We start from the raw sequence: 27016 nt of genomic DNA on the forward strand, positions 1-27016 counted from the left end.
CTGAATGAGCCCTATTGGACCCATCAATTAGAGGGTTTCTACAAACCATATGAAGCGAGCACCACACAACCAACTAGAGGCATGAAGATCTCCAAAAGGGAAAAACAAAAACTCCTTTTCAGCCTTTCTGTGAAACTCCAAGGGATCGATGAGATCTTTGTAGAGATCTAGGGAAGAGGAATAACTAGGAAATTCTAGGTTAACCTAAACTATTCATAGTGGCTTTGATACCATATTATAGAACAAATCTGTATTGGTTTTAACCCTAGATTAGTAGAGAATAAAGACAAAAGAAAGAGAGAAAAGAGAGAAAGAAGAGAAGAAGAAGGGGAAAACCGGTTCGATCTAGAGAAGTTTTCTCTTGGCTAGATTGTATTTATACGTTTTTGATTAAGTACATGAAGACTCTTATTCCTCTAATTAAGTATGGGGCATATAACTTAAACTTGAACATAATAGACATTATATCATAGTAATAATATATACTAAAAAGAAAAAACTACCCCTATATAGTCGACTCTAATAGAAACTGTTATATAGGATTTTAAAAATTTGACTCTTCAGTACTGAATTAAAAAACGTTTTGCCAATAACCAACAACATAACAACAACCAGCTTTCCATGTGTTCTTACTCTTAAAATCAATTAGGCTTGCTTAATTTGTTCCCAACAACAGAGAAAATGAGGTTGTTTATCATCTTCGCCATTTGTTTCCTTGCATGGCTTATGGTGTCGACCTCATTTTCAGAGGGTTCACTACTGTCACTGCTAGATCGTCTTGGAAGTCTCTTGTCAGACTTCTAGGCAGATGGGTTCTTGAATCCATTCAGAGTATTGGAACATATTCCCTTGAAATTGACAGGGACAGATTGGCCATTTCTTCTGATAAGGTTGACTAGAAAGAGACACTCAACATTCACTTTATCATGCTCAATGTTCCTAGTCTAAAGAAGAAAGAACTGAAGTAGAGGTGAAAGAGAATAGAGTTTTGAGGGTGAGTGGAGAGAGAAAGAAGGAAGAGGAGAAGAAAGGAGAAGAAAGGAAACCTATGGCACCAAGTGGAATGATCTCATGGAAGGTTTTGGAGGTAGTTCTGACTACAGGAGAACGTGGACTTAGAGTTGGTAAAGGCCAAGCTGGAGGATGGAGTCCTTATAATCACCATAGCCAAGCTATCCCTAGACCAGATCAAGGGCCCTAGAGTGGTCGGAACTGAAGGTGGTGAAGAGAAGCAAGGTAAGTTGAGTGAAGCTTGTTGGACAATGTATGCTCTTAGCTCTAATTAGATTGATGTACATAAACATTTAGCTGTAAATGAATAAAGTACATTACTGTTTCATGTTAATGATGGTATGTTTTATGTGCATTACTCCTTAAATTATACCCTTATGTGACTTGGGTTGGTTTAAAATGTTCTTAGCCATTGGATAGACCTGGGGAGTTTATCCTAACAAGGTTGATACTGTTGTGCTGCCAAATAGTTGGGGTAGCTTGTCTTATCTACTAAGCTTAGACCCCAAGCACAGACAATGGGTGTTTGGAAGAAACACTGAACCTGAACCAATTTCCAATTATGCCCTAGACCTTGGAGATAGATGGGAAAAATTGAAAAGTTACACATAACCCAAACTTGATTATGATACTGTGCTAAGTAGTGGACTGGGCTGCCTTTGATGTGCCAACCAATGAGATCCATCATGGGTCAAAATATTTGGGCATGCTGGGGCAATTTGGGAAATTACTTGAGTGGGTGATCATGGTGATAGGATCGACCCCTTTGTGAGATAAAGTAAATATTAGGGTTTATACTCTCTCTAATGGAAACCTAAACTATCGGTAGTGGGTTTTATTTGTGTTTGAAATCTAGTTTTGCAAAATATATTTATACATTATATTAATATTTTATGAAAACAACTTTGCAAAAGGTTTTAATATCGGGATCCATCCAATAAAAAAGTGTGACACTACTCCTTGCAGCTTGAGGAGAGGTCATTTCCTATCAAGCAGTGTTCTGATGATTATGGACTGAAAGGTTAAGTGTAAGAGACCATTACAGGGCTGGTTACTAGATGGGCTTTATCTCACATAAGTCCATTATCTTTGGGCCTTCATAGGGTGACTGAATCCAATGATCATTTAGGTGTAAATGTTGGGCCCAGACTAAGCCCAAGCTAATTAGCTCAGGGGTTCACTACCCTAAGTAGTGAATTTGTCCTAACCTCTTTCAGAGGTGGGGCTAAACCCTCATGGACTTTTGTGAGACCTTTGTGGGCTCTCATGCCATATAAAATCAGGCCCAAAGTAGCCATACAACACTTAGGGATGTGAGATTTTGAAGAAAATGGGCCAAACGCCCATTGCTAATGAGATTAGTTAAGTTGTCACATGACAACTTGATTTGGGTTGAATCTGGGCATGGTTTTGGGTATGAAGCACCTATCCTTTTAAGAGAATAATACTTATCTCTTAAAAGAGTCCAGATCTAAATCAGATTTGGATAATCTCCTAATTAGATTAGGAGAGTGCTCCATAAAAGGATATTAGGAGGAAGAGGAAGAACAAAAATGTAAAACAAAATTGACTTTTAGAAAGTGACTAAAAATGTAAAACAAAAAATGGATTAAGTGAAATAACTTAAATAATTTAATTAACATTAAAATATTTTTTAAATCAATAAAAATTAATAAAAACAATAAATCTGACAAACCTTATTTTACTAAGGTTTATAATTAAAAAAATTATTTGATAATTTCAGTTTTTTATGTATTTATACTTGTCATTAGAGAACCAATAATTTTACAAACAACAATGAACTTATAAATAAGCTAAAAATGTAATGAAAGTTGTATGAACAATGATAAAACCAAAGTAGTTAAGAAAGAAAAGAGAAATTGTCATACAATGTTAAATAAAATAAGCAAATTTTATTAGCTCCTCTTCCCACCACTAGATATTGTCGGGCTCTCACCAACTTGTCCTCTTTCAAGCGTTGGAAGAATGCTAGTGATCTACTCTTCCTATACCTTTTCATCACCGCCCTATGTTGAAAACTCTTGTACCTTCTTGCCCTTTCATTGGATAACATATGCATATCAAACAAATAAATACAAGTTAATTATTAAACAAACACACACCCATTGAAATGTCATCAGAACAAATTTTTGCCCATTCTCCTTTTGGACAATTGTCTTTAGTCCATGTCAGTTAAATATTATAAATTAAATTGTAATAAGATATATATTACCTCATATTAAGCCATTGATAACTTTAGCATAATGTTCAAACATCTAGATTTTCCAAATTTTGGTTGTGCCCATTATCCTAATAATAATTGATGTAAATTATGTATATTAATAATTTATTTAAAAAACTGTAATTAATATCAATAACATCTAACATCTTACCTCAAAATCTAATCCTTGACAATTTTCTTTTCTTGAAGACTTCCATTTGTATTTATTGATCCAGTAACTGAAGATTCTTTACTTGTACTATACTTGATATCAATTGGGAAAACTTTGGACATTGTGAGATCTGAATATTGACATTGCATATCATATGAAGAAACTTTGATTTAAAATACAACTGTCAATCTGATCACTACATCAAAAATTTCACCCAATAATTCATCCCCATTCTCTTGTAATCATATGAAAATTTAATAAATTTCTTATGATACGATAACATTGATAACAACATAAACAAAACTACTACTTTAAGTGAAACATCTATAAAATGTGCTACTGGATATTTGATTAAAAATTCTGCTTATTTATTAAAAAGCACAGAGGTAGCAAAACTTGTATGATTTTTTGCCTCTACTTTGATCCTAAATCTATAAAAATAAAATAAATGATTAGAAATTATAAATTATGTAATTAAAGTTACTAAAAAAATAATTACCATGCTTCAAGATAAGGACCATCAATATTACACTTGTTGCAATGTGATATTGAATCATATAATTTTTTTGCACATTTAGTACATGCAATATAATATCATCCACAATCATGTATTACATTGCTTATGTAATTTGCAAGTATAACTAATGCACTATGTCAATAATTAAATTATATTAAAAAACAAATACGTAAATATTTATAATTTGTAATTCATCAATGCTATTCAATATTCTTGCAAACCTTAGATGTGTTATCTCTTTAGCTCAAACAATTCTGAAATTCTCTTATTATTTTTTAAAATTCTCTCCTCCAACGTTAAAGTATAATTGTTAGGTGATGATGGAGAATTTGGCCCTCTAGTGATAACATGCCATATGACACTTTCGAGCCACATTGGTCACACCTCAAATACACCTTAGAGGAGACTCTCACACTTCGGACGACCCGGAGCTGTGTTGAAAGTCGAATCCAACGACCTAATCAGAATCGAACTACAGACATCGGCATTAAGGGCAACTTGATCACAACTGAGCTTGGGATCTTGGCATCAAGGGTGACCTTCATCTGAGACCCGACCGACCTGACTAGGGCTAGTGGCTGACCTACTTGACATGGCGACCGGTCTCCTTCATGAGCGAGTTATTGTCCTTGACTTCTTTGGGATCATGACGCTCAACCATTAAACCCGTCTCTCCACATCGTCCACTTTGGAGTTGATCAGACAAACCTTATCCCTCTACGTGGATCATGTTTTTCAGTTGAGAAATCACCTCCGAATATGGTGGACATGGCTTCCCAGAGATCTTGGACACATTACACAAAGCTCTTGGCACAATTTAGCATTCACAACTCTCTTAAATTCTTTGCTGACTTAAGCATCAGAGTGCTCGCATTGGGAGAGCATCTTGAACACTCTGATATCTTTCTTTGCATCTTAACTAGCTGAGCTACTTATCTCATCACTCGAGCTGTCACCCAACAAGGAGTGACTAGATTGCGCAACATCAATTGGCGCTGTTTGTGAGAACTCGCTACAAATGATTAACCTGACTGTGAGGCCACCCCTGTAGGTTGAGCCCTTCATGCTTCCTGTGAGAGTTGACAACTAACAAACTGTGAAACCACCTTCGTAGGTCGAGCCCTCCTTGGTTCCCATGGGAGTTGATGGCCAACAAATTGTGGATCCATTCCCATAGGTCGAGGCCTCCATGGCTTCCATGAGAGATAACGGCTAGTAGTTCTTAGAGTTGTCAAAATACATCCGCGGCATCGACCTACAGCCAACAGTTCACGAAATGATCAACATGATCATCAGCAAATCCAAAGAAGTGGGTTGCAATACTTTGACCGAACCCCAGTCTGAGTTGAATCATGAGGAGAACCTATCGAAGTGACAAAGAGTGGAAGAGGTGGTCTATTTCACCAAAGATGATACACGCGGGGTTCATTACCCCTATGATGTCGCCTTCATAGTTAAGAACATCATCCATGACTACGAGGTGAGAAGGGTCCTCGTCAACTCTGGCAGCTCAATAGATATCTTGTCCACAGAGCCTTCGAGCAAATGGGACTATAGAAAAAAGACATCATCTGAGCCCCTGAACCAAGACCTCGGCCAACCACGCTCTGCCTTGACAACCACTCACTTTTGTGAACTAGTCTACTTGATCCGCAATACCCACACCTTGGCTAAAAATCCATGAATGACCACCCGCTTTGGTGAGCTAGACAAGCTGCCTCGTGATATATGCACTTTGGTGAAAATCTACAAATGGAAAGCTAGACCGCTTTTATCTATATTGCTCCCTCAAGCCAACCTATTCGAAACACGTCGGCAATAGATATCCTACCCGCGCTTAGCACACCTCGACTTTCTTAAACATGTACCATCGTCCTTGTCCTCATTGACAACACCCTCATTGTCATCATTCTCATCACCCTCTCCACTATCCTCCACTTTGGTTTTGGGCTCCACATCGACCTCATCAGCCACCTCGTTGATGACTGACTTGAGGGACACTTCGTAGAAGTCTATTAGTGGAGCGACCTAAGGAAGAATGGCACAATTTGAAGCCCTCCTTGAGGGTAGGAACGATGAACTTTTCTCTTGAGGTACTTAGGCAAATGACAGAACTCCTCGATGGCTACATCCCTAGCTTGGCGAATGTCCTTAGAGTACCCGTTGCGCCGCTCTTCGTGTTGACAAGTTCACTCTTACACTTGGTGGTCAAGATGGCAGTGTTCTACCTAGTTCCACATTCTGCCCTTAGACTCTTTTAGCCTAGGTGAGCAAATCGGGCCGACACCAAAACACCAACTGAACAAAGTCACTTTGAGCTAGAGATGTGTAGCGAACTACTCCCTTCACCGAGCTGACCTCAACTTGGGCAAACTGGGATAACTCACTTTCGGACCAACTTGAAGACATAACTTGTCAAAAAGGAAGAGGCTCACTGACACGATTTTGAAAACGACTAGGTCTCCTAACCAAATAACCTATGCCGAATTTCCTACACCGAGCTAAAAGCGACCAAGTAGTGAACTATGCCTCCGACCTCTCATTACAAAGAAGCTTAAAAACAATATAAATGGGACCTTGGGAGGACCCCCTATTTATAGTCAAAAGGGGTGCACAATTGACGGATGAGATGTGTTCGACGACCACCAACGACAACCTGCTTTAATTTCTAAGGGAAAATTCATGTTTTTTAATTTACGCACTCCATTTGAAATTCCAATCTACCACACGTGCCAAAAGATCAAAATCAACCAAACCAGTCACTTCAGGCCAAAAGATCTTCAGAGAACTACTCTCTTTACTGAACCGACCTCGACTTGGGAGTAGGGGAATTGATGAAGGAGAATTTGGCCCTCTAGTAATAACATACCATGTGGTACTTCCAAGCTACATTGGGCGCACCTCGGGTACACCACAGAGGAGGCTCTAACACCACTTCGGACGACCCATAGCTGCATCGGAAGTTGAACCCAACGACCTGATCAGGACCGAACTAAGGACCTCAACATTAAGGGCGACCTAACCACAACCGAGCTTGGGACCTCGGCGTCAAGGGCGACCTCCCCCTCAAGACCCAGTTGACCTGATTAGGGCTAGTGGCTGATCTATTGGACGTGGCAACGGGTCTCCTTCATGAGTGAGTTATTGTCCCTGACTTTTCCAGGATCATGACGCTTGACCATTAGATCCATCCCTTCACATCGTCCACTTTGGAGTTGATCAGATGAACCTTATCCCTCTACGTGGATCACATTTTTTAGTGAAGAAATCACCTCTGAATATGGAAGACATGGCTTCCTAGAGATCTTGGACACGTTACACAAAGCTCCTGGTGTCCCCTCTCTCACAAAAGTGGGTGTGATTTAGCATTCATAGCTCTCTTGCTTTCTTGCTTTTTAGCTCTCTTAAACTCTTTGTTGACTTAGGCATCAGAGTAATTGCACTGGGAGAGCATCCCAAACACTCTAATCTCTTTCTTTGCAACTTGGCTAGCTGACCTACTCAGCTTGCCATCCGAGTTGTCATCCAACAAGGAGCAACTAGATCGTGCATATACAATTGTTGTCAATGCAATTGATCCAATACTTTAAAATTGTTTAAAAATTTGCAATAATAAATTAGATATTTGAATAATAACAATAATAGAAATAATTTACAACATATACAATTCATACATTTCTAAGAAATTATTAACACATTCATGTTTCAATTTAAGTATAACTTTGTTGCACTTGTTGAGAAGAGATATGTAACACCTACATGCATATTTAACATTGAACATTATAATATGATATAATATAACAAAGGTTTGAAGTATCGGAAATGCAATGTCTAATGGAGAGACAATTTTAAGAGACGTATTGAGATACACTTAAGATACGCATGGATACACTAAGAAACTCATATAAATCCTAAAAGCATATGTTAATTACAATAAATATGAGTTTTATATCACTATAAATAAGCTATTTAAACATAAAAGTCCATATTTTAGTGATTTATGAAAAATGTGAAATATTGAGACATAAATGGAAACTATTGAAAAATGATGAAAGAATTAAAATGTTTGTGTATGCATACATACCATAGTATTTAAAGAATCAATATAATTTGTATTAATATTTACCATTTTTAGAAAATAGGACCGATTGGCTTATTGGACTGGTTGGACCATGACTAGATTGGGTTAAAAATTTGCCTAAATTGCTGATCCGACTAGTCAAACTCAAAAATTAGTGAATCAATCCTGGCTTTAGAAAAACAACTGATTTTTTAAATTGTTTTAGCACATTAGGGCAAACTTCTAAAGGCCATAACTTTTTTTGCTCAGATGTCCTATTGCAGTGACCTTTGTTTATATTTGGAGTAACTTTTCAATATAGGTGCCTTATAAAAAATTGAAATTAAAATAAAAAATATATGTTAGAAAAGAATACAATTATATAATTTGAATATATTAGGAACTAATATATAATTTATAATATAATATATATAATATGTATATATATATATAATATTACGTCATCACAATTTGACCTCGGTTGAACCTCTAACCTATGAACCTCTCCCTTTTCTAGGGTTGCTTTGTGGTAGACAATGTTTTATGTATAGCCTTCTAGTTCATTGTCATTTTTATCAATCAAAATGTTTAAACTATCTTTTGAAATTACAGGGTAAATTGCTACATATAACTGTGCATGGGTAAAAATAGGTTGTAATAAGTAAATCCCACCATAATTTAAAGTTTGCCATCGACTTTTATTTATTGTTATTACAAAGCAAACCTTCATAGGAAATTGCCTTTGTCTAAGAACAAATGGCTAATTTGATTTAGTTGAAGTCATCATTATCCTTGGGATGAAAACCTTCTTACCTACACTACTTCATGTTATTATATTTGTTTCTATCACTCTTCTTGATAGTTGAGTAATAATTAACCTTGTTCCATTGCACAACCTGGCATTTTGATTTAAATTTGGAAGGAGAATGATCGGAAGTCCAATTTTTAACTTAATTTCATGATTTGGAATTCCACAAAAATTGAATGTAAATTGAGAACTTTGTTGGGAATAAAATCTCATAGTTCTCAATCAATTAAAAAATACGACTTATTGTGTCAGCACTTAAATGGTAGGATGTAAGAATTCACTTCACACACCTTTTTATTGGTAGATACTAAAATGACCCTTTTTGTCAAATAATTATGGTTTATGATGAGGGGAAATTTGGTCATCCAGTTATGGCTCGCCACATGGCAGACAAGACTATTTCATGACACCTCAGCATCAGATGTGGTGGGACCACCTCACATGAACATATCGATTTATTCCATCGTGGATAACTCCGACCTTGCTTAACAAAAGCTAAGAAAATTAGCATGCGTAATCTCCTAGGTAGTCTACAATAGCTTTGACCTACCTTTATGACCTGAGCAATCAATGACCTGAAGAGTCATACGACCTTGGGAGCTTTGACCTATGCAACACATCTTTCCTTATCCTTTCACATTACATAGTGCCTACAAAACACATAGTGAAACATCACCCACCTGGCATCGATAAGTTTGGTTCTTTCTGCTAGACAATTATGCCCTTAGCTCCAATCAGATTGATGAATCTTTTGACATTTATTGTAAATGAATAAAGTACATAATTGATTCAAGTCTTTGTGGTGTGTTTCTGTGTAATACCCTTAAATTGGACACTAATGAGACTCGTATTAGTTTACAATCTTCACAGCCATTGGAAAGATCTGGGGAGATTTATCCTGCCAAGGCTAACACTGATGTACTGCCAAGTTGGGGCAGCTTGTCTCGGCTGCCAGGGTGAGACCTGAGGTACATGCAGTGTGGGATTTCTTGAAACCCTAAACTGGACCAAAATTCCAGTATTTCCCTAGACCTTGGAGATAGATGGAAAAAACTGGAATGTTACACCTGACCCCTAGACATAATGATGGTACTGCACTAGGTGTCGGATCGGGCTGTCTTTGATATTCCAATTAGTGAGATCCTTAGAGGGGGTCAAAACCTGGGTATGTTGGGACAGTCCAAGAATTCATCAGTGTGGGTGATCATATTGACATGATCAACCCCATTGTTGGACAAAGTGAATGGTCGGGGATGCACTCTCTCTGATGAAAACCTAAACTGCCGGTAGTTGATTTCAACCGTTGAAATTTGTTTTTGCAATATATATTTATATAGATATATACATACATACATATATATTTATATATATATATATATATATTATGGTTTCAAAATGTTTTGCAATAGGTTTTAATTCCCAGGATCCATGTGAGTAGAGAGTGAAACACTGTTCCTTGCAGCCGAGGGAGAGGTCCTCTCTTATCGAGTAGTGTTTGATCATTATGGGCTAAGAGGTTAAGTGTAAGACCATTGAGGGTAATACCTGATGGGCTAATTTTGCATCTGCCCACAGTCCTTGGGTTTTCATAAGGTGGCTGGACCCAAGGACCATTTAGTGTAAATGTTGGGCCCATTAAGAGTCCATTGTGATGGACTCAGGGGTTCACTGTCTCCTACAGTGAATTTGGCTAGGCCTTGTAACAAAGGCTGGGCTGAACCCATGTGGCTGATATGTAGATCAATGTTTGGGTCCCACGCCATACAAGGAGAACCAACTGGACAATAGGTTAAGAGATTAAGTGAGCACATAAACTTAATGGGCTTAAAGCCCAATTTTGAACTGGGTTAATTAGATTAATTAAATAGGAGCGGATCTGGGTTTGGATCAGCAGATAAGGATAAGAGGATACATCTTATCCACTTAAAGAGTCTAGATCCAAATAAAGATTTGGATCAGGAAACTCCAAATTTTATTAGGATTAAACTGATCTTAAACTGCAGATAAGACAAGGGATTATCCTTATCACTTAAAGAGTCATGATCCAAATAAAGATTTGGATTAAGAAACTCCTAATCTGATTAGGAGGTTGTCTCATTAAGGATATAAATAAGAAAGAAGGGCAGGCATGCAAAATACACTAGACAAGACATAGAAAAGTGTAGAGTTCTTCCCTGTTCTTACCGCCCCTACCCAGTTCGATCTCCACTTGTGGGAGTGATCAAGAATTGTTCTTGATATTGCTTCTTGGTAGAAGAAGCAATCTGAAGTCATGCTCACTAACCCTCTACTCCATTCTTGTTGAAGAATTCGGTTCTTGCTGAAGAGTCGTCTTACTGATCCTGCTTCACCTCACACTATGTCATCTTCAGTGGAAGGAGGTTTTGGTTTTCTCCTTGGGCGTGAACACCTTCATTGTGAGTTACTACTACTTCGTATCAGGTATATCCCTCTCCTTTCTTTTTGTTTTAGATCTGGTCCGGTTTGGTTCAAGATTGATCATTGAAGATGCAGTTTTCTAAAATAGGGAATGCGATTCCTAGATGGGAGAGAGAGAATTTTTTTGAAATTTTGCCCAACTGATGTGTGCGCATGCTACATATTATTTTTATTGCTTTATGCATGGTTTTGATGATGATTCTTAATTGTATTTACCCTAATTGAGCAAGATTTTAGGAAACTAAGAGTTTGGGACAGTCTAGGGTGAAGAGAGCATGAAGACATGTTATGGCGAAAAGGGAAGCACTTTGGCCCACCAAGGAGAGAAGCCCAACTGCAGCCCAACCGAAACCCAATGGGAGGTTCCAAAAGGTGGCTGACTTTAGCAGAATTGAAAGGGGAGGACTCTCAAAACTAAAGGCTGAAAAGAAGAGTATAAAAGAAAAAGAAAAAAAAGGAAATTAGGGTTCGGACTCCTGAAGACAAAAATCAAAGAGGTGAAGTGCTAGAGAAGGAACTTAAGGCTGCTGAATGCGAATTGAAGAGGAGATCGAAGATTGATGCAGAAATCCTAAGTTGTCTTCTTCTTTGATTCTGCGAATTTGGTAACCTAGATTCAATTAGGGTTTTATGGTTTTTCCTTATTGCATCTTTCTTTCATTCTATTATGCGAACCATGATGGATGTTAACTCAGATATGTAAATAATCTTTTTAGCTGTTCGATTGATTGTGATTCATTCTTGGGATTTCTTGATTAAGGTTTTCGATTATAAGAGTAATCTTGGCCGAATTATTCTTGTTTCTTGGATTACTTGAATTGCTTGAGAAAGGGTTTAGGTAATTAGATCAACTGATCAAGAAAATGGATTGAATGTATCTTAGAAATAATATGCATGATTCGTTTGGCATTCATACATCAAGAATTGATTTCCTTCGAATTCTTTGTTCTTAATGCATCTATGGAGATTAAATTCTTGATAGAAATATAGGAGTTGTTGTGCATAGATAGAGTGGGTTGTGCTCGAAAGAGGCTGCTCATATAACTAGGAATTAGCGAACCCATGACTGATTTTGTACAATAATATTAGGAACCATCAACTGTTGTTAATCTGATTTTGTACAATATGTTCATGATATGTGTGTATTAGTATCTTTATGACTATGACTTATTCAGTTTATCACACGCAGAAGTGAAAATGTGAGCATCATCTCTGATCCAGAGATTGAACGAACTTTCCGCCGCCACCTTAGAGCTTCTAAGCAAGGGAAAGCTAAAAGTACAAAATTGGTCGGGCAAAGGACTATGATGGACTATGCCAAGCCAACCCTCACCGGGGTGGCCTCGAGCATTGTGAGACCAGCAACAGCTGCTAACAACTTTGAGATCAAACCAACAATTATTCAGATGATCCAGTATGAGTAATGGGAGTGTTACAAGGAATTACTAAGGAAGGTCCCTCATCATGGACTTCCCGTATGGCTCCAAGTTCAGAAATTTTACAATGGGTTGACTGAAGCAAATAAGACTATTATGGACGTTGCAGCTGGAGGATCCATTAACAACAAGACCCCTGAAGTTTCCCATGCACTCATTGAGGAGATGGCTGCAAACAATTATCAGTGGCATTCCGAGAGGGCCCAAGTTAGGAGACAACCCAGTCTTCATAATTTAGACACCTATACAACACTATCTGCACAAATCGATGCCCTCAGCAAGAAGATAGATGAAATGCAATTGGCAGCCATGCATGTTCAAACCGTAGTCTGTGAATGGTGTGGGGGAGGTCATATCAGCACCAAATGCCAAGTTGGAAATCAGTTCATGTAGTCCCCTGAGCAAGTAGATTTCGTTGGGAATCTTCAAAGGCAGCAAGTACCCTCGTACATTTAACCCCAGATGGAGGAACCACCCCAATCTATCTTGGTCAAATCAAAATGCGGTGAAGCCCCTCCCTCAAAACTTCACTAAGCTAGAAAAGAAATCTTATCTAGAGGAGCTGATGACCAAGTTCATATCAAGTGCAGAAATGAGATTTCAAAACCAAGAGGCATCGATCAAGAACTTAGAGACTCAAGTGGGGCAGTTGGCACAGATGATATCCTCTAGAGTCCAAGGCACCTTACCCAACAATACTGAAGCAAATCCAAGAGAATAGGTAAAAGCCATTACCTTGAGGAGTGGTAAGGAGCTGCAAGAGGCGGAGAAGAAAGCAAAGGAAGAAGGTAAGATGGGCGCAACCCTAGAAACCGAAAAGAAGGAGGCAGAGCAGTTTGATTCAAAGAAAGAGACAAGTCAACAGCCACAAGTACCATTTCCCAATAGGCTTAAGCGACACAAAATGGAAAAGGAATTTGGTAAGTTTCTTGAAATTTTCAAGAGTTTACATATTAACATTCCTTTTGCAGGTGCCTTAGCCCAGATGCCGCATTATGCAAAGTTCCTTAAGGAAATCTTAGCGAACAAAAGGAAATTGAGAGATGTGGTTACAGTTGCACTAAATGAAGAATGCTTAGCAATCCTCCTCAACAAGCTGCCTTAGAAACTAAAAGATCCAGGGAGTTTTACTATTCCTTGCACTATAGGAAATTTAAAGGTTAATAAGGCATTGTGTGATTTAGGAACTAGTATAAATCTGATGCCCTATTCGGTTTTTAAGAAATTAGGGTTGGGTGAACCCCAAGCCACTAGAGTTGCATTGCAATTAGCTAATAGGTCCATCAAGCATCCTAGGGGAATCGTAGAAGATGTGCTTGTTAAGGTTGACAAATTCATTTTTCCCATGAAATTCATAGTGTTAGACATGCAAGAGGATGTTGATGTCCCACTTATCCTAGGGCGACCCTTCCTAGCTACAGGAAAGGCAATGATTGATGTCTAACAAGGGCAACTCCGCCTTAGGATTCAAGATGAGGAAGTAATTTTTAAAATGTTTGATGCTATGAAACATGCACCTTCTAGTGATGATTCATGTTATATGATAGATGTCATTGATTATGCGGTTGGTGAGTGTTTTCAGGTTAATAGGTCGGCCAATCCCCTTGAGCTATGCATACAAGAAGGAGAAGTCATAATGGGAGAAAATGAAGAAATTCAAAGCATGGTGGCGTACCTGAATGCCAATCCGCAGTTTCAAGGGAAGGGGTTCATCATGTTGTTGAGCTTGAACAGACCCTCGATGCTAGAAGGTAAGACTTCAATCGAAGAGCCGCCCACCCTTGAGCTGAAACAACTCCCACCGCATCTAGAGTATGCTTTCTTAGAAGCACCTTCAGCCCTACCAGTGATCATATCAGCAGCCTTGACCCCTTTGCAGAAGGAAAAACTGTTACGGGTGCTACGGGAACACAAGACAACTCTGGCTTGGAAGATAGCAGATATCAAGGGTATTAATCCGTCGATATGCACTCATAAAATTCTGATGGAAGATGGAAGCAAGCCCACGGTTCCGCCCCAAAGATGCTTGAACCCGAACATGAAGGATGTGGTGAAGGAAAAAGTCATCAAGCTGTTAGACGCAGGTATTATCTATCCGATCTCTGACAGCTCATGGGTGAGCCCCGTCCAAGTAGTGCCGAAGAAAGGTGGCATGACTGTAGTACCGAATGCAAAGAATGAACTCATACCGAGTAGGACGGTTACTGGGTGGCGAGTGTGCATTGATTACAGAAGACTAAACGAAGGCACACGCAATGATCATTTCCCTCTACCCTTCATCGATCAAATGCTAGAGAGGCTAGCTGGGCATGAGTTCTATTGTTTCTTAGATGGGTATTCGGGCTACAATAGAACTCATGCCCGAATACCCATCACCTTCACATGTCCCTATGGTACCTTTGCTTATAGGAGGATGCCATTTGGTTTATGCAATGCTCCAACAACATTCCAGAGGTGCATGATGGCTATATTTTTTGTTATGGTTGAGAAGTATATGGAGATTTTCATGGATGACTTTTCAGTCTTTGGCTCTTCCTTCAATGCATGTCTACATAACTTGGAAAAGGTACTCAAGCGTTGCAAGGAAACCCATCTAGTGCTGAACTGGGAGAAATATCATTTCATGGTGCAAGAAGGTATTGTGCTTGGACATAAGGTTTCACAGAGAAGGATTGAGGTCGATAGAGCTAAGGTGGAGACAATTGAGAAGCTACCACCACCAACATCCATCTGGTCTGTGAAAAGCTTCTTAGGACATGTAGGATTCTACAGAAGGTTCATCAAGAATTTCTCCAAGATAGCTAAGTCGTTGTCCAATTTGCTGTAGAAGGATGTGCCCTTTAATTTCACAAAGGAATGCCTAGAAGCATTCAACATCTTAAAGGACAAGCTGATTAATGCCCCGAACATAATAACACCAGATTGGACACTCCCTTTTGAGTTGATGTGCGATGCGAGTGATTCATCAGTTGGAGCTGTTCTAGGACAAAGAGTGAACAAACAGTTTCAGCCAATTTACTATGCTAGCATAACCTTGAATGGAGCTCTATAGAATTACACCATGACGGAAAAGGAACTACTAGCGGTAATTTTTTCTTTCGATAAATTTCATTCATATCTAATTTTGTCCAAGGTTGTTGTGTATATAGATCACTCGGCACTCAGACATCTACTTGCAAAGAAGGATGCAAAGCCAAGGCTGATCAGGTGGATCCTATTGCTGCAAGAGTTTGATGTTGAAATCCGTGACAAAAAGGGTACCAAAAACCTAGCTGCAGACTATCTTTCTCGGTTAGAGAATTCAGATTTGGAAGGGAAGATAACTAGCAACCTCCGAGATGAGTTTCCGGACAAGCATTTCTATTCCATTCAGGTAGATACATCTCCTTGGTATGCTGATTTTGCCAACTATCTTGCTGGAAATGTCCTCCCTCCTAATCTTTCATATTAGCAGAGGAAGAAATTCTTCTCTGATGTGAAACACTATTTGTGGGAGGACCCCTTTCTGTATAAGCTTTGTGCATATCAGATCATTCGGAGGTGTGTCCCCGACGAGGAGATGGAGTCAGTACTCCGATATTGCCATGACAGGGAAGCAGGAGGCCATTTTGGAGCCAACTACACCACAACCAAAGTGTTGCAATCAGGTTTCTATTGGCCCACCTTGTTCAAGGATGCTCAAAGGTATGTGTCCACATGTGACCAATGCCAAAGGATAGGTAACATCTTTAGACAAAATGAAATGCCTCTCACTAATATATTAATCTGTGAAGTCTTTGATGTATGGGGTATTGACTTCATGGGACCCTTCCCAAATTATTTTGGAAATCAATACATCCTAGTTGCTGTTGACTATGTGTCCAAATGGGTGGAAGCTATGGCTTTACCCACAAATGACTCTAGGAGAGTAGTTCACTTCCTCAAAAGGCTATTCACTCGATTCGGCACACCTCACACCATAATTAGTGATAGGGGAACTCATTTCTGCAACACTCAATTTGAGCGGCTGATGCAAAAATATGGTGTCACACATAAATTAGCAACCCCATATCACCCTTAAACTAGTCGCTAAGTCAAATTAGCTAATAGGGAACTAAAAAGAATTTTGGAGAAGATGGTAAACTCTTCTAGAAAGGACTGGTCAATCAAGCTAGATGATGCATTGTGGGCATATAGGACTGCATACAAAACACCCATCGACATGTCCCCATATAGGTTGGTCTATGGAAAACCATGTCATTTACCTATTGAACTTGAGCATAAGGCATATTGGGCCTTGAAGCTATTAAATTTTGATTTGCAGGCCATAGGTGAACAAAGATGAATGCAGCTAAATGAGATGGATGAATTCAGACTTGCAGCCTATGAGAATGCTAAGATCTACAAGGAAAGAATCAAATGATGGCATGCCAAGAATTTATTGAGGCGTGACTTTCAGGTGGGACAGCAAGTATTATTGTATAATTCACACCTCCGGTTGTTCCCAAGCAAGCTGAAATCGAGGTGGTCTGGGCCTTTCACCATATCACAAGTTTTCCCTTATGGAGCTATAGAGGTCACTAACCCAGCACAAGGCACATTTAAGGTCAATGGTTAGCACCTCAAACCATATATAGTGGATGGAACGTTGCCTACCCTATCCACTGTATACCTAGACGATCATTGATCCTACTGGAAGGTCAAGTTTCAGACAAAAAACAAGCGCTTATTGGGAGGCAATCCAATGTTGATAAGTAACTTCTTTATTATTTATTTATTTTTCTACTTTTCTTTTTTCGTATCATTCGAGTTTTTTTTCTAGGGTCTTAATTTCGTAGATTGCTGATCACCCCTAGTGTTTCTCATTCTCTCCTCCTAGTTTCTTTTGATCCTTAGCAGCTAGAGGGTCCAAACAAAGGAGCCATTCCAGATTTCAGAACACTCTTCAGAGAAGTTGTCTAAATCCCTTCAAATGCTTGAAGTCCCACTGCCCACATTGCTGAATTCATCTTCACACTCTATCTATATGAACATTGAGGGCAATGTTCATGATAAGAGTGGGGGAGGCTATAACTATGCACTCCAATACATAAATGCATTGATAGGCTATATAAACTGGAAATCCCCTCAAAATTATTGCTGCCTATAAGGTGAATTCCAAGAGGGAATACGATGAAGTTGAAGGAAATCACTTATAAGTGCTAGAATTTGTTCCTATGATTTATCCAATTTTATCACAATATGTGAGGTTAAGGAAGTCGAATAAGACTTTCATCATGACCAACACTATCTCTATCCATGTGTATAGTGTACTTGATTGAAGTTTGAATGAAACTCGAGCAATTAGTGCACATCATGAACTGTTAATGCATAAACTCCAACATGTGATTCAAAGAAAAAAAAAAGAGAGAAGAAGAGAAAGGGACAAAGTCCGAATTACTCCGCTGTCATGAATTGAATAGTAAGATTAGCAGTTTATGATATGAGTTCAGTCCCAACTCCGCTATCTCAAGTTGAATAGTAAAACTAGCAACTTGGAATATGAGTATTGTCATCTACCTCTAGCCTGTGACTCGTGTGAGATGGAGCATAAAATGCACTCGCACCAAAAAAGAAAAAGAAAGAAAAGAATTCGATGACGGCTGAGGTTCAAGGGGACAAAAAAAATATGGTTGGACATTTAATTTAGTGCGTTGACAGGATTTGAGACCAAGCTCGAGGTGATGGTTAGTTATGGCGATCAAGGAGCTGCTATATATATGGAACGGAATTGAGTGTTGGAGTATGAAAATCTCATGTTCTCCCCTTCCTTTACTCATATGTATGTGGTAAGAGTGGCCAATCATGGGGATGAATCAGAGTGCTTATGCAAGATTTTCGATCACTTAATGCATTCTCATCCTAAAATTCATTCGATAGATGAAAATAATCTGGGGAATGATCAGTTTATTGGTAATATCTTTGCTTGAGGACAAGCAAAAGCTTAAGTGTGGGGGTGTTTGATGTGTGTGCATGCTACACATTATTTTTATTGCTTTATGCATGGTTTTGATGATGATTCTTAATGGTTTTTACCCTAATTGAGCAAGATTTCAGGAAACTAAGAGTTTGGGACAGTCTAGGGTGAAGAGAGCGTGAAGAGATGTTGATATGGGGAAAAGGGAAGTACTTCGGCCCACCAAGGAGAGAAGCCCAACTGCAGCCCAACCGAAACCCTATGGGAGGCTCCAAAAGGTGGTTGACTTTAGCAGAATTGAAAGGGGAGGACTCAAAACTAAAGGTTGAAAAGAAGAGTATAAAAGAAAAAGAAAAAAAGGAAATTAGGGTTCGGACCCCCGAAGACAAAAATCAAAGAGGGGAAGAGCTAGAGAAGGAACTCAAGGTTGTTGAATGCGAATTGAAGAGGAGATTGAAGATTGATGTAGAAATCCTAAGTTGTCTTCTTCTTTGATTCTGCGAATTCGGTAACCTAGATTCAATTAGGGTTTAATGGTTTTTCCTTGTTGAATATTTCTTTCATTCTATTATGCGAACCATGATGGATGTTAACTCAGATATGTAATTAATCTTTTAAGCTGTTTGATTGATTGTGTTTCATTCTTGGGATATCTTGATTAGGGTTTTCGATTATAAGAGTAATCTTGGCTGAATTATTCATGTTTCTTGGATTACTTGAATTGCTTGAGAAAGGGTTTAGGTAATCAGATCAACTGATCAAGAAAATGGATTGAATGCATCTTAGAGATAATATGCATGATTTGTTTGACATTCATTCAACAAGAATTCATTTCCTTTGGATTCTTTGTTCTCAATGCATTTATCATGATTAAATTCTTGATAGAAATATAGAAGTTGTTGTGCATAGATAGAGTGGGCTGTGCTCGAAAGAGTCTGCTCATACAACTAGGAATTAGCCAACCCATGACTGAATTCAACTTTGGTTGGATAGCTTAATGGTGTAACTGCTGAACCAATTCTGTTAGTATTTTCGTGAAGCACTTCTTCTCATTGCTTAAGGTAGTTCGATCTGAGAATACTTAGGATAATTAGCTAATTAGGAGCTGAATTTTTCTTTGTTAAACCTTTTGGATTGTTAGATAACAAAAGGATGATTCAGTACTAGTAGTTGTTGGATTAATCCCTGTGGGAACGATACTCTACTCATCAGTATATTACTTCATCGGCTAGTGCACTTGCTAGTGTCTTCTAAACACATCACCAACCTTCTTGTAGGGTTCGACGATCCATATGATGGATCTCTCATTCCTTCAGTGGTATCAGAGCCAAGTTCAAATCTTGAACCGAATTAAACCAGATCTAAATCTGCGTAAATGGGCGGATGGCATTCTACCCAATTTGCGTAGTTAGCATTTTTCTTGGAAAATGGTTTTCAGTTTTTGGGCGAATGATATGAAATTAAATCTTTATTAATCTGATTTATATTTAGAATTGTTCTATATATTTTTCTTAGATTTTGGGTTGTTCATATGGTGGAGATCGAATTCTTTTATTGGTGCAAGAAATCTGCGTACCTAGTAATTTATTCTATTTATTCTTGGTCTGTAATTAATTTTATTTTTAAATTTTAGACAAAATGTATAGGAATTCGAATCTGATGTAATATTAATAGAAAATTAGGTTTTCTATTTTATTTCATTCAAAAACGAAGCAAAAATCACAAAGGAGAGAATTTTGTAGATTCGGGTTCAGCGATTTACGATTTGCAGTTTGGAAACTACATAGTACGAACTGATCTTTGTTTTGCAGGGTAGCAGTCTTACGAACAACCCTCTTATTGATTTTTGATTGTCATCTATCAGTTGTTTAATTTCAGATCATCTTCTTGAATTGAATCTTGAATTAAACATCAAACCCTAGACCAATTTGAACAAGATTGGACCAAATCTATGGTTCGATAGAGGCTGTTCTCAGCCCTAAAATTTCCCATATGGGCCAAGGGATTGATGGTTAATTGTAAGATGCAATTCGGCCTACATCTGTAAATCCCAGTTTTAATCTGTTAAAACTGCTTTAGCCCAATTCGGCATAAATGCTATATGGGCCGAATTGCTCTTTGCAGTTCAGCCCATATACCTAGATAATATTAATTGGTAATATTATGAAATTAAATGGGCTTTATTTATGGGTTTTACTATTATTTAATTGATTGGATCAATTATGGATTTCATGCATGTGATGTATGGATGTGTGATGTGCTACATTCATAGGCCATAAGCACTTGGCCCATGCTAATTCGATAGTGGCTCTTTCGCACACTATGGCTGAATGCACATCATTGCCATGGTGTCCTTAAGATCATTGGATGATCTCCCTGCCTGGTGGGCCCTACACCAGCTTCCTCCCCAAGAGGAACCATGCAAAACCCTAACCGTTTAGGGCCCATCTAAATCTGGCTTTATGAAAGCTAGTGGGAGCCACTTTGGTTTGACATAAATCAGATCTAAGGAGTTTTCAATCCCTCCATTAAATATAAGTGCATGTGATAGGTAATTTCATATAATGAATTCTCTAAAGGCCTTTCATCATTAGTATGAAGGTTGACTGTATTGGTGGGTGCAGATGCACCATAAAATTGGGCTATCCATCTGCTAATGTAGTTGGCTGGATTGCTTCACGAGATGATAGGGGCATCATAGACCGATATAGGAGGGGCCTATCTTAAAATGGAAGACTCTCTCACGGTACCATGGCGTTCAAGAACATGATGGGTGAGAACTTACTGGACAAAAATGTTTAACCTAAAATGGCTATAAACCTTGTTTGATAGAGGCCAAAGGGAAAGCTCATAAGGTGAGTGGATGGGATACTTCATAGAAGGTGGTGGGGTTTTATAGCTGAAATAGTTGGCTCCATGGACCCCATGTGGTTTCCCACATTTTCAGAGATACAACTGTCTCCGTCACTGAGATTGGAAGGAATCTCAGAGATGCCCAAAATGGAAATGGAACATAGATTAAAAGCCATATCTATGTGATGACATGAACTAATTAGGCTGTGGACTTATAAATCTGCCTTGCCTTTACTAGAAATTGGACTTCACCAAATTGCTGGATGAGAACAAACTCAAGGGCCCTAATTGTGCTAACTGGTTCTAAAACCTTATGCTGGTTCTGACGTTTAAGAAATTGGACAAAATTGCTAAGAACCCTGCTTTGGATCGTCTGGGTGATAGGGCTTTTGAGGCCCATAGAAGAGAGTATCAAGAATGAGAAGAAAAAAGCTCTCTTGCCCGGTGTTATATTATAGCCTCTTTGGATAATCCAATACATTGACAAATCAATAAGATCGAAGTGTCCAAGGATATATTGGATAGTCTGAAGACTATGTATGAAGAGCATAATCGTTCTACTAGACAAAAGGTCTTAAAATTGTTTATGACCGCACAGATGATCGAGAACCAACAGGTTTCTAACCATTGTTTAAAGATGATGGGTTATATTAATGAATTGGAGGCTCTCGGGTCAGGGCTAGATCATAACACCAAAATTAATGCTGTCCTCAATTCCTTGCCTCCATCCTTTAATCAGTTTATCTTGAATTACAACATGAATATGCTAAGTGTTAGCCTTCAGGAACTCAACAATATGTTGCAGAGGGCTGAAGAACCGATTAAGAAGGATAAGCCGATAGCCTTGCTTGTTGAAAGTGGCAAATCAGGCAAGAAAAAGCAGAAGGCTAAAAGGAAGGCTCAAAAAAAGGTAGCAAAACTAAAAAGCAGAAGAGAGATAAGAAATCGAATGCCTGTCACTTCTGCAAACAGACCAACCACTGGAAGAGGAATTGTCCTCAATATCTGGAGACTAAGAAGCAAGGTAATTTCGAATCTTTTATCATGAAGACCTATTTGTTGGTCACTTTTTCTTCCTGATGTATTGACTTTGGAGCTTCAACTCATGCGTGTAACTCACTGCAGGGGTTCAAGATAAGCAGAAGGCTGAGTGATGGAGAAGTGACACTCTACTTGGGGACTTCTACAACAGTTGCAGTTACAACCATAGGAACTATAGAACTAGTTTTCAGAGAAGGAACAATTGTACTTAAAGATTGTCTTTTCATACCTAATTTAAGAAGAAATTTGATTTTTGTCTCAAAATTGTGCATGGGTGGTTATTCTATCTTAATTAGTAATGTGATTATTATTAAACGGAATAACAAATTCCTCGCATACAGAGAACATGAGAACCGTCTCTATGTTCTCCATCTTTCTTTGGAAACAAACATTACTGAAACGATGTCGGAAATAATCCTCAAGAAGAAGACTCGTGATACAATTAATCCCATGTGCCCGTGGCATTATCGGCTTGGCCACATCAACATAGATCGTATCACAAGGTTGGTAAAGGATGGTCCTTTGGATTTTCTAACTGTAGAAGATCTTCCAACCTGTGAACCTTGCCTTCAAGGTAAGATGACGAGGTGGCCATTTATGAGAAATCCTGAAAGATCTACATGCACACTTGACCTGATACATACTGATGTATGTGGTCCCCTGAATGTTAGGACACGTAACCAACACGTTTATTTCATAACCTTTACCGATGACTATTCTTGGTATGGTTACATGTACCTAATGAGACATAAGTTTGAATCCTTTAAAAAGTTCAAAGAGTTCAGACAAGAAGTCGAGAAACAGTTAGGGAGAGAAATTAAGACCCTTCGATCAGATCGAGGCGGTAAGTATCTCTCTAACGAATTCAGGGACTACTTAAAGGAAAATGGGATTGTATTACAACTAGCTCCTCTTTCTACACCACAATTAAATGGTTCAATCACTTCTTGTCTACTTAGAGTTACCTACATTCTTTTGCGGTTTTGCATTAGAGACTGTGATTTACGTGTTGAACTGGGTTCCAACCAAATCCTTTCCAAAAGCTCTATATGAGCTATGGACCGGTAAGAAGCCAAGTGTGAGACACTTGAAAATTTGGGGTTGTCCAACACATGTTAAAAGAACTAGTGCTGACAAATTGGAATCCAAGACCAGTTGTTGCCTATTTGTAGGTTACCCCAAAGGCTTTATAGGTTATTTATTTTATGATCCAAAAGAGAAAAATGTGTTTTGTAGTCGAAATGTCCACTTCCTAGAAGAAGATTACATCTTGGATAATCATCATCAGGAAGTTGTTCTTGATGAGGAGAGTCCAGGGGTAGTGGAAGATGTCCCACTAGCTCCAGAAAATAACCAACCTAAAAGATCTACTTGGGTTTCCAGGCCTCCAGTTTGTTACGACTATGACCAAGAAAGTTACTTGGTGGAAGCCACGACTAGTGAGGAGGATCCTGTCACTTATTCGGAAGCTATGTTGAACATAGATTCCTTGAAGTAGGTAGATGCCATGAGAGCTGAGATGGACTCAATGGAGACCAATGGCGTCTGGACTCTAGTAGATCCACCCCTTGGGGTAAAGGCAATTGGCTGTAAATGGATCTATAAGAGAAAGAAGGGCCCCGATGATAAAGTTGAGACCTACAAGGCTCATATTGTGGTGAAAGGGTACACTTAGAAAGAGGGAATCGATTATGAGGAAACCTTTTTGCCTGTGGCCATGCTTAAATCCATTAGGATCCTGCTATCTGTAGCAGTGTACCATGACTATGAGATTTAGCAAGTGGATGTCAAAACCGCGTTCCTGAATGGAGATCATACCGAAGATATCTATATGCAACAACCACAAGATTTCATAGCTGTAGGTCAGGAACACATGCTATGTAAACTCAACCGATCCATATATGGACTTAAGCAAGTTTCTAGGAGTTGGAACATCCGGTTTGACTCTACCGTCAAACAGTTTGACTTTGAGCAAAATCCGGATGAGCCCTGTGTTTATAGGAAGACTAGTGGGGATAAGGTTATGTTCTTGGTTCTGTATGTAGATGACATTCTACTCATTGGGAATGATGTAGGAATGTTAACTACGGTGAAAGTGTGGCTTTCATAGCAATTCTCCATGAAAGATCTTGGAGAATCCTCTTACATATTAGGTCTTCGACTCTATAGAGATAGATCGAAGAGGGTAATAGGATTATCCCAGTCTGCTTACATTGACAAGATAATCAAGAGATATAGTATGAAGAACTCCAAGAAAGGAAATGTTCCTTTTAGACATGGAGTCACTCTCTCTAAGGGTATGTCTACCAAGACTCCCGGAGAGATTGAGGGCATGAAAGAGATTCCCTATGCCTTAGCAGTAGGGAGCATCATGTATGCCATGCTGTGCACTCATCTTGACATTTGTCAGGTAGTGAGTGTGGTAAGCAGATACCAATCTAACCCAAGGCAGGAGCATTGGACTGTTGTGAAAAGCATACTAAAATACCTTCGAAAGACAAACGAGTTTTGTTTGGTATTCCATGGTAGTTCACAACAAATCCAGGGGTATACTGATGCCGATTTCCACTCAGATCTAGATGATAGAAAGTCTACATCTGGTTATATCTTCATGATAAGATCGTGTGCTGTTAGTTAGAAAAGCAACAAATAGGGGTCCACCACAGATTTCAGAATCGAGGCTGAATACATTGCCGCAAGTGAAGTTGCCAAGGAAGCCGTTTGGATGAAGAAGTTCATTCAGGAATTAGGAATAGTTCCATCCAGCACATTACTCATTCCATTGTTGTGTGACAACACTGGATCCATTGCTCAAGCTAAGGAGCCACGAGCCCACTCGAAGTCGAAGCACATTGAGAGGAAGTACCATGTACTACAGGAGATAGTTGGAAAAGGGGACGTCCTGATTCAGAAGGTAGCATCAGCGGAAAATGTAGAAGACCCATTAAGTCACGAGCCCACTTAAAGTCGAAGCACATCGAGAGGAAGTACCATGTACTACAGAAGATAGTTGGAAGAGGGGGCGTCCTGATTCAGAAGGTAACATTAGTGGAAAATGTAGCAGACCCATTAACTAAGCCACTAACACAGAAAGTGTTTAAGAAACACGTGGAAAGTATGTGACTCTGACTTGTACCCGGTTGAACCTAAATGCAAGTGGGAGCTGTTAGACAGTTATGCCCTTAGCTCCAATTAGATTGATGTATTTTTTGACATTTATTGTAAATGAATAAAGTACATAATTGATTCATGTCATTGTGGTGTGTTTTTGTGTAATACCCTTAAACTGGACACTTATGATACTCATGTTAGTTTAGAATCTTCATAGCCATTGGATAGATCTGGGGAGATTTATCCTGCCAAGGTTGACACTGATGTACCACCAAGTTGGTTGGGGTGGCTTGTCTCAACTGTCAGGGTGAGACATGAGGTACATGTAGTGTGGGTTTTCTTGAAACTTTGAACCAGACCAAAATTCCAGTATTGCCCTGAACCTTGGAGATAAATGGGCAAAATTGGAATGTTACACCTGACCCCTAGACTCGATTATAGTACTGCACTAGGTGTTGGATCAGACTGTCTTTGATATGCCAATTAATGAGATCCTTAGAGGGGGTCAAAACCTGGGTATGTTGGGACAGTCCGAGAATTCATTTGAGTGGGTGATCATAGTGATAGGATCAACCCCTTTGTCGGACAAAGTGAATGATTGGGTCAACTGCCAGTAGTTGATTTCAACCCTCAATGGTCTTGCAAAATATATTTATATATATTATATATATATATTATGGTTTCAAAATGTTTTGCAAAAGGTTTTAATTCCTGGGATCCATGTGAGTAGAGAGTGCAGCACTGTTCCTTACAGCCGTGGGAGAGGTCCTCTCTTGTCGGATAGTGTTTGATCATTATGGGCTGAGAGGTTAAGTGTAAGACCATTGAGGGTAATACCCTGATGGGCTAATCTTGCATCTGCCCACAGTTCTTGGGTTTTCATAAGGTGGCTGAACCCAAGGACCATTTAGTGTAAATGTTGGGCCCATTAAGAGTCCATAGTGATGGACTCAAGGGTTCACTATCTCCTATAGTGAATTCGGCCAGCCTTGTAACAAAGGCTATGCTGAACCCATGTGGCTGATGTGTAGATCAATGTTTGGGTCCCACGCCATACAGGGAGAGCCAAATGGGATGCAGGTTAAGAGGTTAGTAAGCACATAAACTTAATGGGCATAAAGCTCAATTTCGAACTGGGTTAATTAGATTAATTAAATAGGGGTGGATCCAGGTTTGGATCAATAGATAAGGATAAGAGGATAAGTTTTATCCACTTAAAGGGTCCAGATCCAAATAAAGATTAAGATCAGGAAACTCCAAATTTTATTAGGATTAAGTTGATCTTAAACTGCAAATAAGATAAGAGATTATCCTTATCACTTAAAGAGTCCATATCCAAATAAAGATTTGGATCAAGAAAATCCTAATCAGATTAGGAGGTTGTTTCTTTAAGGCTATAAATAAGAGAGCAG

General features: G+C 38.8%; 1 pseudogene; it reads left to right on the forward strand.

The window, feature by feature from the left end:
• The first annotated feature begins 681 nt into the window (after nucleotides 1-681).
• Nucleotides 682-12652, forward strand: LOC104606073 (22.0 kDa class IV heat shock protein-like; annotated as a pseudogene).
• The last annotated feature ends 14364 nt before the right edge of the window (nucleotides 12653-27016 follow it).

This window comes from Nelumbo nucifera, chromosome 2 (genome assembly GCF_055504915.1).
Source record: "Nelumbo nucifera cultivar China Antique chromosome 2, China Antique-T2T, whole genome shotgun sequence".
NCBI classification, from domain to species: Eukaryota; Viridiplantae; Streptophyta; class Magnoliopsida; order Proteales; family Nelumbonaceae; genus Nelumbo; species Nelumbo nucifera.